Source organism: Akebia trifoliata, chromosome 15, assembly GCF_017979445.1.
Source record: "Akebia trifoliata isolate Shusen 1 chromosome 15, ASM1797944v1, whole genome shotgun sequence".
NCBI classification, from domain to species: domain Eukaryota; kingdom Viridiplantae; phylum Streptophyta; class Magnoliopsida; order Ranunculales; family Lardizabalaceae; genus Akebia; species Akebia trifoliata.
This window is the reverse complement of record NC_141389.1, coordinates 9,759,299-9,775,071: the sequence shown is the minus strand read 5'-3', so window position 1 is coordinate 9,775,071 and position 15,773 is coordinate 9,759,299. Positions and strand designations below refer to the sequence as shown.

The 15,773-nt window shown below is 32.8% G+C and overlaps 1 pseudogene across 1 annotated transcript; it reads right to left on the bottom strand.

Moving 5' to 3' along the window:
- Window positions 1-7,576: 7,576 nt before the first annotated feature.
- LOC147384275 (mannan endo-1,4-beta-mannosidase 1-like) lies at window positions 7,577-10,535 on the bottom strand (annotated as a pseudogene). The gene is made up of 4 exons (XR_015172447.1): window positions 10,235-10,535; window positions 9,911-10,107; window positions 9,584-9,673; window positions 7,577-8,272 (listed from the first exon to the last, which is right to left on the bottom strand). The product of XR_015172447.1 is annotated as a mannan endo-1,4-beta-mannosidase 1-like (transcript).
- Window positions 10,536-15,773: the final 5,238 nt, after the last annotated feature.

The following is a 15,773-nucleotide window of genomic DNA, read 5'->3' as shown; positions in this document are numbered from 1 at the left end:
CCATCCATCTGTTGGTAATCTTGTGGGTTGTTGGTTCAAGTCATGGGATGCTGCCTAACCCAACTAGATAGATAGATTGACGAAGGATGAGTCTGGGACTTTTGGGGTTCATTCACAGATGATCTTACACACCCAACCATGGAATATTTATTATTGAATATTAAGGAATCAACATGTTCCTTGCATTAATTGTTATTCATTGGATTTTCAAATCCCTTTGAAATCCGAGGACAGGCTTAGAACATTGATGAGGATGATCTAGAGATCAATCAATACTTTTATAGTTTTATATATATATATATATATATATTTTTAGATTATTTGATGTCTGACATTTAAACACATTAGTTTATGGTCATTTGCAATAAATGTTAGTTAATAGGTTGATCATGATTGAGAGATTATTTATTTGAAGGGTAAAATTAGTTAATAGGTATAATTTTATGTCGACCCCTAACATTTTGACAATTGCATTTTACCTCCCTTAGCAATTGTTATGTTATGGCCTCTCTTAACCCCTTTCCGTCTACTTGTTGTCAATCAAGCCGTTAAAATATGATTTTATCAACAAAACAAAAGAAAAATTCTTTTAAAGGCTATTTTACCATTTTTAAAATGTCATCCTTTTTCATAAACAAAGATATCCTCGTGAATAAAATGGTTCATACATATAAGAGTTTGAAAATGTTCGAGCAAGTCATTTTTATCTTTGTTAAAGTTTATTTTTTTTCAATAAAAAATTATAAAATAAGAGGGTAACATAGTAAAATAGCATTTCAACGTTAAAAACGTCTATGATAAGGGAGATAAGTGCCATTGTTAAAACATTAAAGGATCAACTTAGAATTATGCCAAATCATAGGGGTTCAAAGTGTAATTTACCCTTATTAATTTGAATTTATTCTTGATTATCAATAAATATGGGTGGCTGAATTTTATTGTTTTCTATTAATATTAGGTTCTTCTCCTATGTTTTGAGGATCCTTCCTCATATTATGAAGAGATTAAATGTTGTTCCTTATTTGGAATAAAAAATTTAATGTATATGTAGCATGGTTTTAAAACTTAGTTTCGCGTCTCGTCTCGCTCAGGTTTGATACCGAGTCGTCTCAAGTGAGTTTTCCGATATGTTTGAGACGTCTTGTTCAAAAAATCAAAAAATTCAATGTTAGGTATTAAATCTCTCATTCAGCTCCGATACCAAGTTAACTCAGGCAATATGTCTCGATCTTGGATGAGTTTTGTATATCAATGCATGAACTCTCAAAAACGTCCAAGTAGAAAAAGAAAGATAATGTTTTCTAGTAATATTTCTCTCACAAATTTTATAAAAGAGTTATTTTACTAACTTTGAAGATCAGAAATTTGTCCTCCTATTATAATGGGTTGGGGAGTGGCACACTCCTCATTTAAGACTTTCAACTTTGTTTTCTCTTATTACTCTATGATTATTTCATTTACTTGGAATTTGCTTAATTGACCCAAAAAACTTAGATGAGTCAACTCAACTCAAATGAATTTCGAGTGCTTTTGGCAAAATATTGTTTGAATTACCTTACATAGCCCACTAAGAAACATGGATGAGTCAATTCAGAAATGCAGCAAGTTGGATAAAAACCCAATCAACTTATCTGTAATTTTTAATGTTTCATTAGAAAAATAAAGAAATATGGAGTCTAGCGAGAAAGTCATTGGTTTATGTTAATGTGTTTATGTCTTTTTAAGACATCAAACAAATAAATATAATCTTTAATATTTAATTGTTAATAACCATTTTAGACGAAAATTTACCAAATGGTGTGATCGTGGTGTCTTGTTCTTGAATGGCTTAACAATGTAGAACAAATAAAAGAAACCTTAATTATTGAGGCAAGTAAGGGTTGAACCACAAGGATTAGTGCATGGTTGTTAAGCTTTGGAACAAAGGAAAGAAAACAGGGATAAAGATTGTGAAATTGATCTACTAAACAAGAAATTCTGAATTAAAAGAAAATATGTAATTAAGAAGAACTAGAGAGTTAGAATCCACCTAGAACAAGTGATCTGTCTTACAAGTTCAATCTAACTTCAAATCACAATGTGAAAAAAGCCCAAATTTGATGGCCCTAGACCATCAAAATTCATAAAATTCGACGGACCAAGAGGTCGAACTGTTGTTGAATTTTTCATTGTCAATTTTTTTTTTCGACGGATCGAAACTATCAAATTAATGAAGGATGGGAATTCGACAGCTCTAAGCCGTCAAATCTGGGAACATCAAGAATTTCGACGGTTCTAGACTGTCAAAATTCAGTTTCTAAACTTCATGGGCCTTGGCTTGTCAATTTTTTCTGTCCAATTTTTTAATTTTCACATAGTGAATCCTCTCTTGATATCAATCCAATTTTGCAACCAAATTCTCTTGGATTGGAAGATGGAGTTTTGAAGCCCAAAATTAAGGTCTAAAGAAAAGATCTCCTTCACTCAAAGGTTTTGGATCTTAATGACTAGTTATCTAGATTAAGCATAATCCATCTACGGATCTAATTAATCTAAGCATGGATTATCTAGGTTAGCGTAACTAGGAAGAAGATCTAAATTGAGCTTTAAAACACAAGAGTTGGATTAATCCTTGAAGAGAAATCAATTGAATTAAACAATTAAGCACAAAGGAAAGGAAATTGAAAATAAAGCAAACTAGCAAAGATAAATTTAATAATTTGATCTTGGCTTACTCCACCTCTCTAATGGAGGGAATCACCTACACATCATTGCAAGATCAATGATAAAATCAATTGAAATTAAAATGAAGTTTGATTGATTGTAAATAGAGTATGCAACTCCTCTTTATCCAAAATTAGAAAAAAATCAAAAAAAAAAATTGGAAAGGAAACAAAACTAAGAAGTGAGGAGGGAGAAGAAGAGGGTGAAGTGAAACTAAACTAAACCTAAGCAAGACTAGAGATCAATGACTTGAACTATCCAAGACAAGACAATTGAATCCAAATGAGTATATTTTATAAGCTCCTCTAAACTATCTGGAAGGGGTGTCAGCATGTGAGCTCGAAGCTTCAATCATTCTCACGTGGGAGTTCTTCCTGTGAAGCTTAAGCGTGAAATTCAAGTTGTTGACAACACCACCTTACATTTCCACCATGTTGTCGTTAAGTTCTTCCCTATGGCTTCCATTTTTCTCTATGATCATTTATTTGTTTCTAATTGCAATTGAAGTCTTAATTGTGCACTTTATTCTCTTGATCCTTATGTCATTGAATTAATTCTTACAAAAGCGCACACACGTAATTAGGATCTTTGAAACATATATAATTACATGCAAATATATTATGGAAAAGCCAATAACATCCGCAAGATAATGAAATAAATACATTTCATGCCTTTAAAGTAAAATTGGAGTTATAATAAGAAATGCTTGACAGCTGCCCTGAGAAACTATGATAAAATATGCACTATTTAAAAGTTATCACACCCCAAACCTAGATTTTGCTCTTCTTGCACAAAAAGGAAAAGATAAATTACAATGCCACTTTTGCAGTCAACTCAATTAGATTTAACGAATGCAACAAATCCTTAAACCCCTAGGTTACTCCTAGTGAATAAGTTTGACTCGTGAGGGCTTGCAGTAAATATACCCACAAAATTTAACAACATTAATGTATAATAATCAATACTAAAGTTAATATTCAAAAGCATAGATTAATTTTGATTTATCAATGAACTGTTCTAATATTTGAAATAGAGATCCAATCCTTATCCGTCTCTTAAAAAATTACAAAAATAAATTAAACCATGATTGCAAGTGAAATTCTTACTACAAACTCCGAGGTTCGATCTCCTAGAATAAGGTTTGTTTCAAATTACTAGGAGTACTTGGGTTGACCTAAAGATCTAATTCCAAACTAAGCATTTCGTCTAGATTAGTGAGAGGTGTGAATGTTTATTTTAATACATCTAAGGGGTTTTATTTGTGATATTCTAACTTACTCGCATTTTTACACTCGACAGCTTTCACCTTACTAAATCCACTATTTTTTCTTTTCTTTTTGAACTATTTAGCCTTAGTTTCTTTTGGGACTTATTTTAGTATTTCATCTTCTTCCTTCACATTTTTTCGTACTTTTTGAATCGAAAAGCAGGTAGCCCTTTTTAAGGTACCCGGTCTAATTCATTAGTCACTTTCCAAGACATATGTTCTACCAAATTCTATTTTTCTTTTAAACCAACCAACCAAATTTACAAGGAAGTCAAAGTTCTAAAATTGCGGTCTTCATAGGTGTCTAATCCTAGAGGAGGGAGGTCAATAGGACAAATAAAAAATTTCCTTTTTAATCCTAAGACCTCTAGGTGGGTCAGGTGCGATGATCTACTAACCTAGAGCTATTCACATATACCCAATGCAATCAAGGTCTCTAGGTTATACTTAACAAGGAAATACACTTAAATTCTCAGAATTTCAGCATGACATTCATGGCATACATAAACAATATTCAAGTGTACATTAACAAGAAAACAAGTAATAAACTAAGAAACACAAGATTTGTAGTGGTTTGACAAATTTCCTACGTCCACTCCCAAGATCACCTATGCTAGGTTCTTGGTTTTCGCTAATAAAAGAGGTTTTCTATTCACTTATATATGAGATTTTTCCCTAGGCTAAATCCCAAAACCTTTTTGTCTGAAAAAAGGCAACTCCTCACTCAAAATTTGACTTCTATCCTTAGGAATCTTAAAACTTTGTCACTTGATAAGAGTCCTAGACTCAAACAAGTACTAGGTTTTTGACAAGGCAAAAATAAGAAACTCCTTTAGAAGGTTTTGAAATGAAAAAAAAAAACTTACAATGATGACTCAACCAACGGATCTTCCAATCAAGCTCTTTGAATTATTCACATCCTTGCCTTCACTTCTTCCATCTCCTTTTGCCTCTTGCTCCAAGAATCTAGCAATGTGTGTGCAAAGAAAGATTTGCTGGTGGAAGTGGGATCAAATGAGAGCTTTACAGAGGTTGAAGGTGGGTTCAACTAGTATTAGTCTCACATGGCGGTTGAGAATGCTCCAATGTGTGTGAGAGGCTTGGGAGCTCTGATTATCAAAGATTGATCAAGCCCAAATGAAGTCAAATGCTTCTAATATATAAATTAAGTGTTAGGTAACATCTTCCTGTTGGTGGCACCCATAGGGAGACATAACAATCATATAATTCAAATTATGTGACAATTTCACACTGTTGGTGGCACTGTCAGTGGTACCAACAGAGTACATGAAGATGCTTCTAGAAGGCAGTTTTCCATCAATGGCAAGGGTGGCATCGATAGGTGCTGCCGACAGAATTTCATGCTGAACTATTAGGTTTTGGGGTTAAGAAACTCACTCTAAAAGGGATTTTGCAATTGGTCATGAGGAATGAGATTCCAAAAAGGATGTGGGGTTGTCGCAGTGGTCTGTTAACTTGCTTAGGCTATGCATACACATGGTCATTTTGTCCAAGACCACTTGGTCTCGTTCATGGATGAGACATTAAAATGAGTTATAAAACCATGGTTTTGAGTCACATTTTCCTAGCGTAATGTGGTTTCTAAGGCTTTTTTGCATGGAATTTCTCATCCGAGTTCTAGAACATATCGAATGACGAAAAAACACTCTTAAAACATTTGTCCATCATCAGGAATCGTCACAATCAGATTGACAAGTTGATTAATTAAGCAAATGAAAAAATTAGGCATATGCACAATCATTGTTTCAACATTAGGATTTTACTATAAAATCATTACAGATATTTGAATGAGGAAAGTGAAGTCTTGGACCCAAAAAGTCCATATTCACTTTTTGACAAAGGACCAAGATTTAAAGAAAAAAATTGAATTAAATTTTGTGTTCGATTGAAGAAGTACAAGAAAAATTGCAAATTGAGCCTAAGGTCCAAGTGTAAAATTTGTAGGATACATTAAACCTTAAAGTTGTTGGTTTGGCTCGTTACCTGTGTAATAAAGAACCTTCTCTCTTGTTGACCTCGACCAATAAGAATTGTTTTTTAACTAAATTTCGTATATTTTTTGGAACAGAACCACAATATAAAAAAAAAAAACTAGACTTGTTTGAACGAGTTTTGACTAGAGTCAAAATCGAATTGACTCATTGTGTGCATTGATTTTGTTATACTATATATGTTAAATTATTTATAAATCAGTACTTTTGGGGTCTGTTTGGAGTGACATGTATAAACCATTGTTCTTAGAATATGTTTGTTAGTGATTCTCCTAAAGAATTGTTTGGTTTCAGAACTTGTCCATGTGGGAATCAAATAAACTAAAGGACCTCTTCGAACATGAAACAATAATCTATTTTGCAAAGGAATGCATCTACACCTTGAATTTCTCTAGATTGAATGAGTATTGTAACCAAACAGAACCTTCAAGTATTGACTGAACAAACTTTTATCCTTCATTGGTTCTTTACTAGATTCCAATTTTTGACCAAGGTTTTATTAACTTGTATTTCTCTAGATTGAATGAGTATTGTAACGCGTTGCACGTCCGATTTAAGCCCATGTGTAGTTGATTCAAAGATCTTTTCAAGGCCCTTCATTTAAAGTATGTTTCATATATGTCCATTAGGACGCACCAAATTGTTGTTTTTCCATAAAAAAAATCTAGAAACAAGGGGACTTAGTGTGTACGTAAAATTCAAATTTTGTTCAATTTCCTGTTTAGAGTTCAGTTTTCTTGTAAATTGGATGAATGTGGAAGTTGAAGATCCATGCATTATTGGGGTTTAATATTTCTTATGAGGAATTTTATTAGATTGAACCCAGGCAAGCTGGTTAGATTTATTAAAAGAAGAATACAAGAGCAAGTAGCATGAATTGTTAGACAAAATGGATTTATTGGGTTTTGGGAATTTATGTATTTATGGCACAATTGATCAAAAGCAAGCAACAGATAGGATCGGAGTCATTGCTCGTTGCATGATTAAAGATCAAACTTTAATTTTAATTTAAAACATCATTCTACCTACAAAATTTAATTAAAAAACTCTAGCTATACTACAATCTCAACCTTACATTATATATTATTGAAAACTAGTCCTGGATGTTGGATCAACCCTAGCTAACTTTATAATTAATCACCCATTGAAGAGTCTAACTTAGAGTTGATAGTATACAAGATTGTCGAGTGATGACACCAGCAATTGAAGGGCTCTCAACCAATACAACTTCGTACCAATCATTGAAGTTATCCATTCCTTGGGCCAAAAAAGCCCACCACCACATGCTCCTCCACTTCTAGCAATTGTGTAGATAGAGTTATATAGGTTTCCAAAATAGGCATCCCTTTGTCCAACACTATACCTTGAAGACTTAGATGACTTGCCAAATTCAGTAATTTCCAAGGACTGATGAATTTGAGTCTGGGATGTGGGCTTGTACCGATCTATCTACAAAAGCAGCTTGGGCTTGATCATTTGAGCCTGACATCCTACAATCAAAGATTAATTATTTTAATTTTAACAGATGAAAAATGGGAATATATATATATATATACACGGCCCTCAAGAGAACCAAACATTGTGCCAAACATTTTTTCAATATATGAGTTACAAGTTTCGAACTGGGCTGATTTTTGATGAGTATGATCTCCTTGGAAGTTTTGGACTGGGCTAATTTTTTCTGAGGATGATCTTTATGATGAGGAGATCGTCCTCACCAAAAGTCAGCCCATTCTTAAACTTCTAACCCCATCAAAAGTGATTTACAAAAAATTGGACGATCCACAATTCCTCAACTTGTAAACTAGAGTTAGAAGTTTCAGAATGAGCTGATTTTTGGTGAGTATGATCTCTTCATCATAGAGACCAAATTCACAAAAAAATTCAGCCATTCCAAAACTTCTAACCCATATTTTGAAAATGTTTGGCTCCCTTGAGGACCTCTAAACGCTTCCCATATATATAAGTTGATTAAAGTTGATAAAAGTTTAGATATTTTTTTTCCTCCCCTGGAAGGATAGATGGATCGGATGTATTATTTTAATTACCATTGGTCTGGGTAGAGGTGAATAGTGGTAAAATCAACTTTTGGCATCTGATTATTGGAGATGAAGTCTGTTCCAACTTGGTAGCCAGGGTTGAATTGCTTCTTTTTAGGCATTGAATCACCGTAAAATCCTTCTAGACCGATCTCAAGGAGATGATTACTATCTATGGATTTGACATATGTACCCATTTCTCTAATCCAATCCTGTATAAAATATTGAAATAAAATCAGTCTAATAATTTTTATCACATATAATTAGGAGGCCCCATGGGCCGTAGTTGGGTCTATAGGTGAACTTGCGCTGCTTTTACATGCTCCCAAAAGCACCCATTGAATATAATTTAGAGAAATTTCTCAAAATATGATCAACTTTTGATGAAATTCTCGTTCTCGTTCTCATTCTCATTCTGGCTTGCTGTAAATTTTCCTTTCTCTGAGGAATGTCTTCCCATCTCAACCATAAATTGAAGACAAAAGTGTCCAATGTAGTTGGACATAAAAACTCGACGAGTGATAACTCAGCCACAAATGAGTGTGGAACTGTGGATTTCTTAAAGAAATTGCACTACAAATGTGATCGATTGATTGGCAATGAAGTAAAAGAGGGCAATCGTGCTTGTAAACCTATTAAGTCTTGATAATATGACTCCCCCATGTGGCATACTCAATCAACTCCCTTGACATGGGGTGTGCCAGAACCATAGACTTTATGCCTTGGGATACACAACCTCACATCCCCATAAAGTCTATGGTTTTGGCACACCCTATGTCAGGGGAGTCGATTGGGTATATGCTACATGGGGAGAGTCATGTTATCACCACTCAAACCTAATACTAATACAAATAGGGTGAGCTCACGGGTTTTAAAATAGGAAAGAGTCATAAATTGACTCGAGAAACGATACTCGAAATTCACTCAATTAACATGGGACGTGCACGGGGCCGCATATTTCTTTCCTCAGGATACAAAGGAAAAATATCTTTATGGTTCTATGCAATTGAGTGAATTTTGAATGACATTTTTCAAATCAATTTATCACAATTCAATATGAAAATGTTGGAATGACTTTAAAATTGATATTGATTCACACTTTTCTGATGTGGATGTGTGTCTAGAGCTTTTCAACCAGATACAAGTGAAGAGTCATGTTGGAGTGACACTAAAATTAACATCATTTCACACATTGCTGATGTAGAGGTGCCCCCAGAACCGTTGATGCTTTTCACTCTTATCTCAATGAAAAGCTCTACGATTCTATGCACACATCCACATCAGCAATGTGTGAAAGGATGTTAATTTTCAATCTCACTTCAGCATTTCCAAGAATCTATGGCTAGGAGCACACTTCCACATCAGCAAAATGTAAATTGATGTCAATTTTAAAGTCTATTAAATTATGTGTGATAGGACAGCAGGTAGGCCTTCACCTAGCTTATAGGAAAGAAACACGTGTAGAATTGTATTCTTTTTTATTGTACAGTGTAGTATGGGATCAGGATAAGTTATCTTTTGTTAAGGTGAAAGTGGAGGAAAGCGTGAGTAGTTAACATCACCTGAACCATGTTTCCAGAAAGTTCAGATTGGCAGCGAGGATCATCTTTATCTGATACTCCCGTAATCAAGTTAATTCTCGTAAGCACAGTCTACATCGGACATACCAATGTAGAATAAAATATAATGTGAGTCTCACTTCAATTACATTGAAACACTATCGCACTTTATTATCTTTTTTCTTCACTCTTTTAATTTTATCAAATTTATTCAATAATACCCTTTCTTACTTTATCATTTTTCCTCTTTTACCTCATTTTAACTCCAAAGAGGATGAATGAGCAAACTCTAGATTAGTGTAAAAAGAAGTAATTTTTTTCTATTTATACCTTCATATGGTTCTTGTAGTAATCTTTGACCTCTGGATTAGTGTAGAGAAATCATCATCAGAGTTTAAGTTTTGTCCATGATCTCTTGCCCACTGAACATACTGTTTTCTTCCACCAAAATTTTCATAGTTATTTACCAAACTTAGAATCAAATAAATTCCATTTCTTCTAGCTTCAGTTATCACGAAATCCAAACCCTGAAAATACAAACAATTAATATATCAATCAAACCATGCCTCAATTAACCAAAAATTTAAATAGTTCAATTAAAATAAAAAGGAAAAGAATTGTTTTTTTTTTAATTAATTAATTAATTATAGGTACCTTGAACATTTCCTCATTGCAAGAGCCAGGAGAATATTGTAAAGGTTTATTAGTACCACCATCAGTAAAAGCCCAAGTTCTTGCCACATTCATCCCAGACCTTGAAGCTTGTTGGAGAGTAGTTGTGACCTTAACTCTCTGAGATGGGTCAGATGCTATGTTCATCAACTAGTAAGCATTGAACCCATTCAAGTACAAATGCCTCCCATTCCTAATGAAACGTGTTTCGTTTGTTGTAGCCAAATCCGTGCATCTCCTTGTTGTGGGATCAATACAAGTAGTAGTAGTGCTAAGAAAACAAAGCTGTTCTCCCCAACATCATCGACATTGAGAATCAAACAAGAAAGAAACCACGAGGTGAGAAATTTGAAATCTAAAACCCACTTGAAGTCTTTGAAATGTATATCAGATCAAGAGACAATTAAGAAGAGAGAAATTTGAGTTGTGGGTTTGCAATTGTTAGCTAGGTGGGTGTTTAAATAGACTTAAAAAGTGGTTAAGAAACAAGAGGATCACCTCATATTAACTAACTTGATGAGCAATATATATAAGTTAATAAATGTTTGTTCATAAATACGACCGACCACCGAAGAGATGAAAAAAAAAGTAGTTTAATTTCATAGAAACTGGAAAGTAGAATGATGGTTAAACAGACTCTAGTATTCACCATCCATGTGCATCCACGTGATCCGCATCATAGTTCTTCATTGGTTTGACATTACCATATAAGTGTTCATGACTAATATTTTGTTGACAGAAAGGACTTCATACCAAGGAGTTAATTAGTATGGAAAAAGGCCTTATTAAGGCTTAATTATCTGCCGTCAAAACAAATCCTCATGATTTGTTACAGATCTTAAAGCCAGTTTTTTTTTTTTTTATTTACTGTGGATGAGCCTTTGGAAGGCATTTTTTCCTTACTAAGTTAGGCTAGCTCTACTCCAAAAAAGAAAATAAAATAATTGAAGTATTGAGAGTAAGTTGAAGTTGGGTGTCAATATAAGTTCCCTTTTTTTTTTCTTGCTAAATTTCTATTTTTTCGATTTAGGATTTTACATGAGCCTAATCATAATTGTAAACAACTATTGAAATCGTTTGAAGAGTGTTATAATGTTTTGTAATGTTAAGATAATAATTTGAGCTAAATCTTTTTAATGTTTGAATAGTGTGTTTTAATCTTTAATTGGGGTGTGATTAGGGGTGGCAATAGGTCGAGTTGTATCATGTTGAGGTAAGCATATTATGAAAATTTAACACACCTAAACCTGACCCATTTAATAATTGTGTTATAACCTTAAACCCAATACATTTATTAAATAGGTAACCTAACTCGACCCATGTAACATGTTTAATAAAATTATAATCTTACTTGAAAAAATATGTTCCATTTCCACCACCACAAATAAAATTCTATTACTAAAAGTAAAGTCATACAACAATAAATCAATAACCATCAACATAAATTAAGTTGATCGCAAAAGATGTATCACAACCAATTAAAGGGACGAGAAAATTAGAAAAAGAAACTGTGTCATAGTCTAGTACAAAAACTACATATCTTCATCTGTAACAAAAAATATATATTAAAAGCATTAATTCCTTACTAATTAACTTGGTAAGGAAAGTGTTCTTCATTACCATATGAGTCATACTAGCCGTAGTTAGTAAGATTTAAAGTCTTACTAAGGGCTGTTTTCCCACATGGATCACCATATTGGGAATCTAGCAAGGCCTCTAGATTTCAATGAAAATCTCTTATTAAAAAAATATATAAATAGCTTAGTTAGAAAAGTATCTTTTTTCTTTCCCAAACTAAAAGTTAAACCATTCATTATTTGAAAATTATCTAAAACACCATCTGTATTTTATAAAATTTGAAAAAAAAATTTTATATATTATGAAAAAGTACTACAAAATTCTAGTAAATAAAATATTAATTTAAAAAACCCTTAAATAATTATTGATATTTAAGATATCTCCTATGTTTAATGATTTAAAATGGCACTTTAATAACAAAATAACTAAAAGTGTCAAAATGAGTTAAGCAGGTTGATATCCCTAAACCAAACCTAACCCATTTAATAATTGTGTTAAACGAGTCGACATTATTATGACCCAAACTCAATTAGGTTGAACCCAAACCCACTAATTTCATGTCGTTTTGAGAGTCATGTTTGCGGATCATGTTAAGACTGTCACCCTACATGGAAGATGTACACAAAACCAAAAATTATCTTTCCTGCGATATGAGTGAAAGCAACAATGATTCTGGGCACACCTCCACTTCACTTTATTATTATTATTTTTTAAAGTATTTTCATAAAGAATAATACTAAATTGACTTCATTTCACACTTTTCTCATCACATGGAAGTGTGTAGCAACCATAGATGATTTTCATCAAAATACGAATGAAAAGCATCAATAGAATGGTTTTGTGTGCACCTCCACATCAAAAAAATGTGAAATGAGGTCAATCTTGAGGTCACTCCAACACAGTTCTTTCATAAATTTTGCAAAATAAAAAAAAGGAAAATGTTGGAATGACACAAATGGAGACACAAGGGTGACAAAAATGATGTGGTGGCACGCACATAACTGTAGATGTTTTTTACTCGTATCTCGCGGAAAGCATCTACGGTAATGTACATGACACCGTGAGTTTTTGTCACCCTTGTGTCACCCCAGCACGACTCTAAAATAATTTAATTTTCATAGTCAGTCAAAAGATGTTGATTTTTCATGAACGGGGAAATCATAACTGTATTTTATAAATATGGTTATTTATTTTTCTTCTTATTTTAGGGGATGTCTTCTGGTAGTTAATGATCATATCATCATATTCGCACATGCAAGTGAAGTGAGGGACTTACGTTAATCTGTTGCAACTTTTAGTTATTTGCAGGGACGGCGTTAAACTGCACAACAACCCATGAGGCCCTTATCTCATCATTCTTGAGCCATTATAATTTCCATGACGCAACCAACCAATCTTTTGCGTGTCTGGGAGTGGAACTTAACATCATTACTCCTGATGTATAGGATCACACATGACACATGAACTTTAATGCATTTGATTTGAAGATGATCACACTATTCTCATCATTATAAGACGAATCATGCCTATGATGGGCTCCTAATCGACTTACACGTATCATCTACTATGCACATGCTTAGGTCTTGGGTGGTGTAATTGTGGATCTGGTTACATCAAGGGGGCTCCTTAGCAATCATGGTACCTACCCATTGGTAATATTGTATTTTGATGGATCAGATTGGGGTTGATCTAGTTCCAATCATGTAAGAATGGGATCTGACTCCGAACTGATCCGATTAGCATCAGATTGGATTCTTGTTAGATTGAATTTTTATCAATTATTAATTAATATTAGTATCCAAACTCGATCCAATAACAATTGGAGCTGATGTGGATAAGATCAAACGTGATTTAATATATAAAAGTTAGGGTAAATTATCAGTTTGAGAGCTGATATGAAGAAATCCCGATTCTGACTCACTACTCATTTTAATTTCCAAAACATGAAGAATGAGATCCTAGGTATTTTCAAAGTTATGACCTCGTTAATATAAAGTAGCGAGATCGCTGATATTTATTTGAAAAGTAAAAAATCTAACTCGCTAAAAAGTAGCGAACCTGTGAGATCCTTACTTTATAAACTACCGAGATTGTCATTTTTCAAATAAATATTAATGAGTTTGCTTCTTTATATCAAGGAGATTGCCACTTTGAAATATCTACAGTTTTGCCCTTCATGTTTTAGGAATTAAAATAAACAATGAGCCAGAATTGAAGCTGATCACGTTGGGAATTTTTGCTAAAATCTAAATAAACTTTGTACACTAATTAAACAAAATTTATAATATAATTTATACACTTTCTCATCTTTATCAATGACCCCTATATATAAGACTGGGATATGGTTGATGGATCAACCGAGTAAATAGGTTATCGGATCGAAACCCTCAATCGATATCCAAAAATATGAGAATGGATTGGATTCCATGTCTAATCCTATCCAATGACAACCCAAGTTGAGGTAGAGGGTGAAGTTCATTCCTTAAAAGTTAAACTGAAATCGTGGTTAAAGATTAGTTTTAGGAGGTTGAAGGGTGTTAGGGTGACAGAAAATGGTATTTAGACCCTTAAATAGGTTCATAGTCACAAATTTTTTTCAAAATTTTTTTAGGGTTTTTGTGAATTTTTTTCTTTGAGGGAAAGAAAAATAAGAACATTTGGGTGTTGTTTTTTAGTAGGAAAGCACGGTCCAAGAGATCTGATAGTCCCAGATTGACATAATCAAGTTTTCATTCACTACAAATGTGTCATGTTATACCATTTTGTCTATAATTTTTGACTTACTTATCAAATTAAGACGAGATTATGAGGTTGAAAATTTGATTCAAAGTAGAACAAAATATTATTTCACGAAGAAAAGCTAATTTGGACTTTTAATTAGTTAAAAATGTGTGACAAGTCAGATATTCCAAATCCATCATGTTTTACCAATATGAATTTAACTTTTGACTCGATTACTAAATGAGGCAAGATCACTAGGATTGAGACTCTAATTGAGAAAAGATATTTTTATTTTACGAAGGAGAACCAATTCAAATGGCAAAAAGGTAGAAATTTATTGTCAAGGAAACCTTAGTTTTTATCTATAAAAGACTTTAATTCTTTAGTCCTTGGGCTCTCTCTTCTATCTCTCTCTCATCTCCTCTTTTAATCTCTTCTTTCATATTTTAGTTTTAAGCTTTATTTTTATTTTTAGGGAGATTGATGAAGTCACGTTAAACTAATTAGGTTTAATTCTAATATTTTTATTTTTACATATGTTTTTAAATGTTTTTAATAAATTTTTCTTCAATATCAGATGTTCACCGTGATAGATGATCATTTGACAGTAAAATATTTTAGGTGGAAGAAATTTAGCTAGTTAATTAGATTTAGTACACAAGGATTTTTAATGAAAAATATTCTGAGTCAAGATTCTTAGTTGAATTTTTTTATTTTAGCTATTGTCAAGAACTTAAATATTCATATTAGATTTAATTAGGTTATTTTGGTGGATTGACTCTCCCTAGGATTTCTTAAGTTGCAAGTCATTCTTAGTATTAATTATTTTTGATAAAATTTAGTTTTTCTACAAAATCACATAATTTTTTCCTTTGATTTTCTAAAATTTAGAATATTAGTCCTCAATCCTTAATGGAATAACCTTACTTGTCAATTTAAAATAAGTTTTTAATTTTATATTTGTTATTGTTCTCTTTAGAGACATCTTTATGCAACGAATATTATCCTTTGAAGTAATCAATGTTTAACCATTAGCAGAAAACTTTGATCTTTGCCCCTTTCCAGTGTTTCCAAATTTACCCAAGAACTTGCTCAACCAGAGTCCTCTCTCTTTCGACAACATTATCCTCGTAGGCCCTTTTCTTCCAACTTTCTTATTCTCAACCCCTTTTTTGTTTCTTTACCAACTAGATTTGAGCAAAAAAATTTTGATTCAACATAT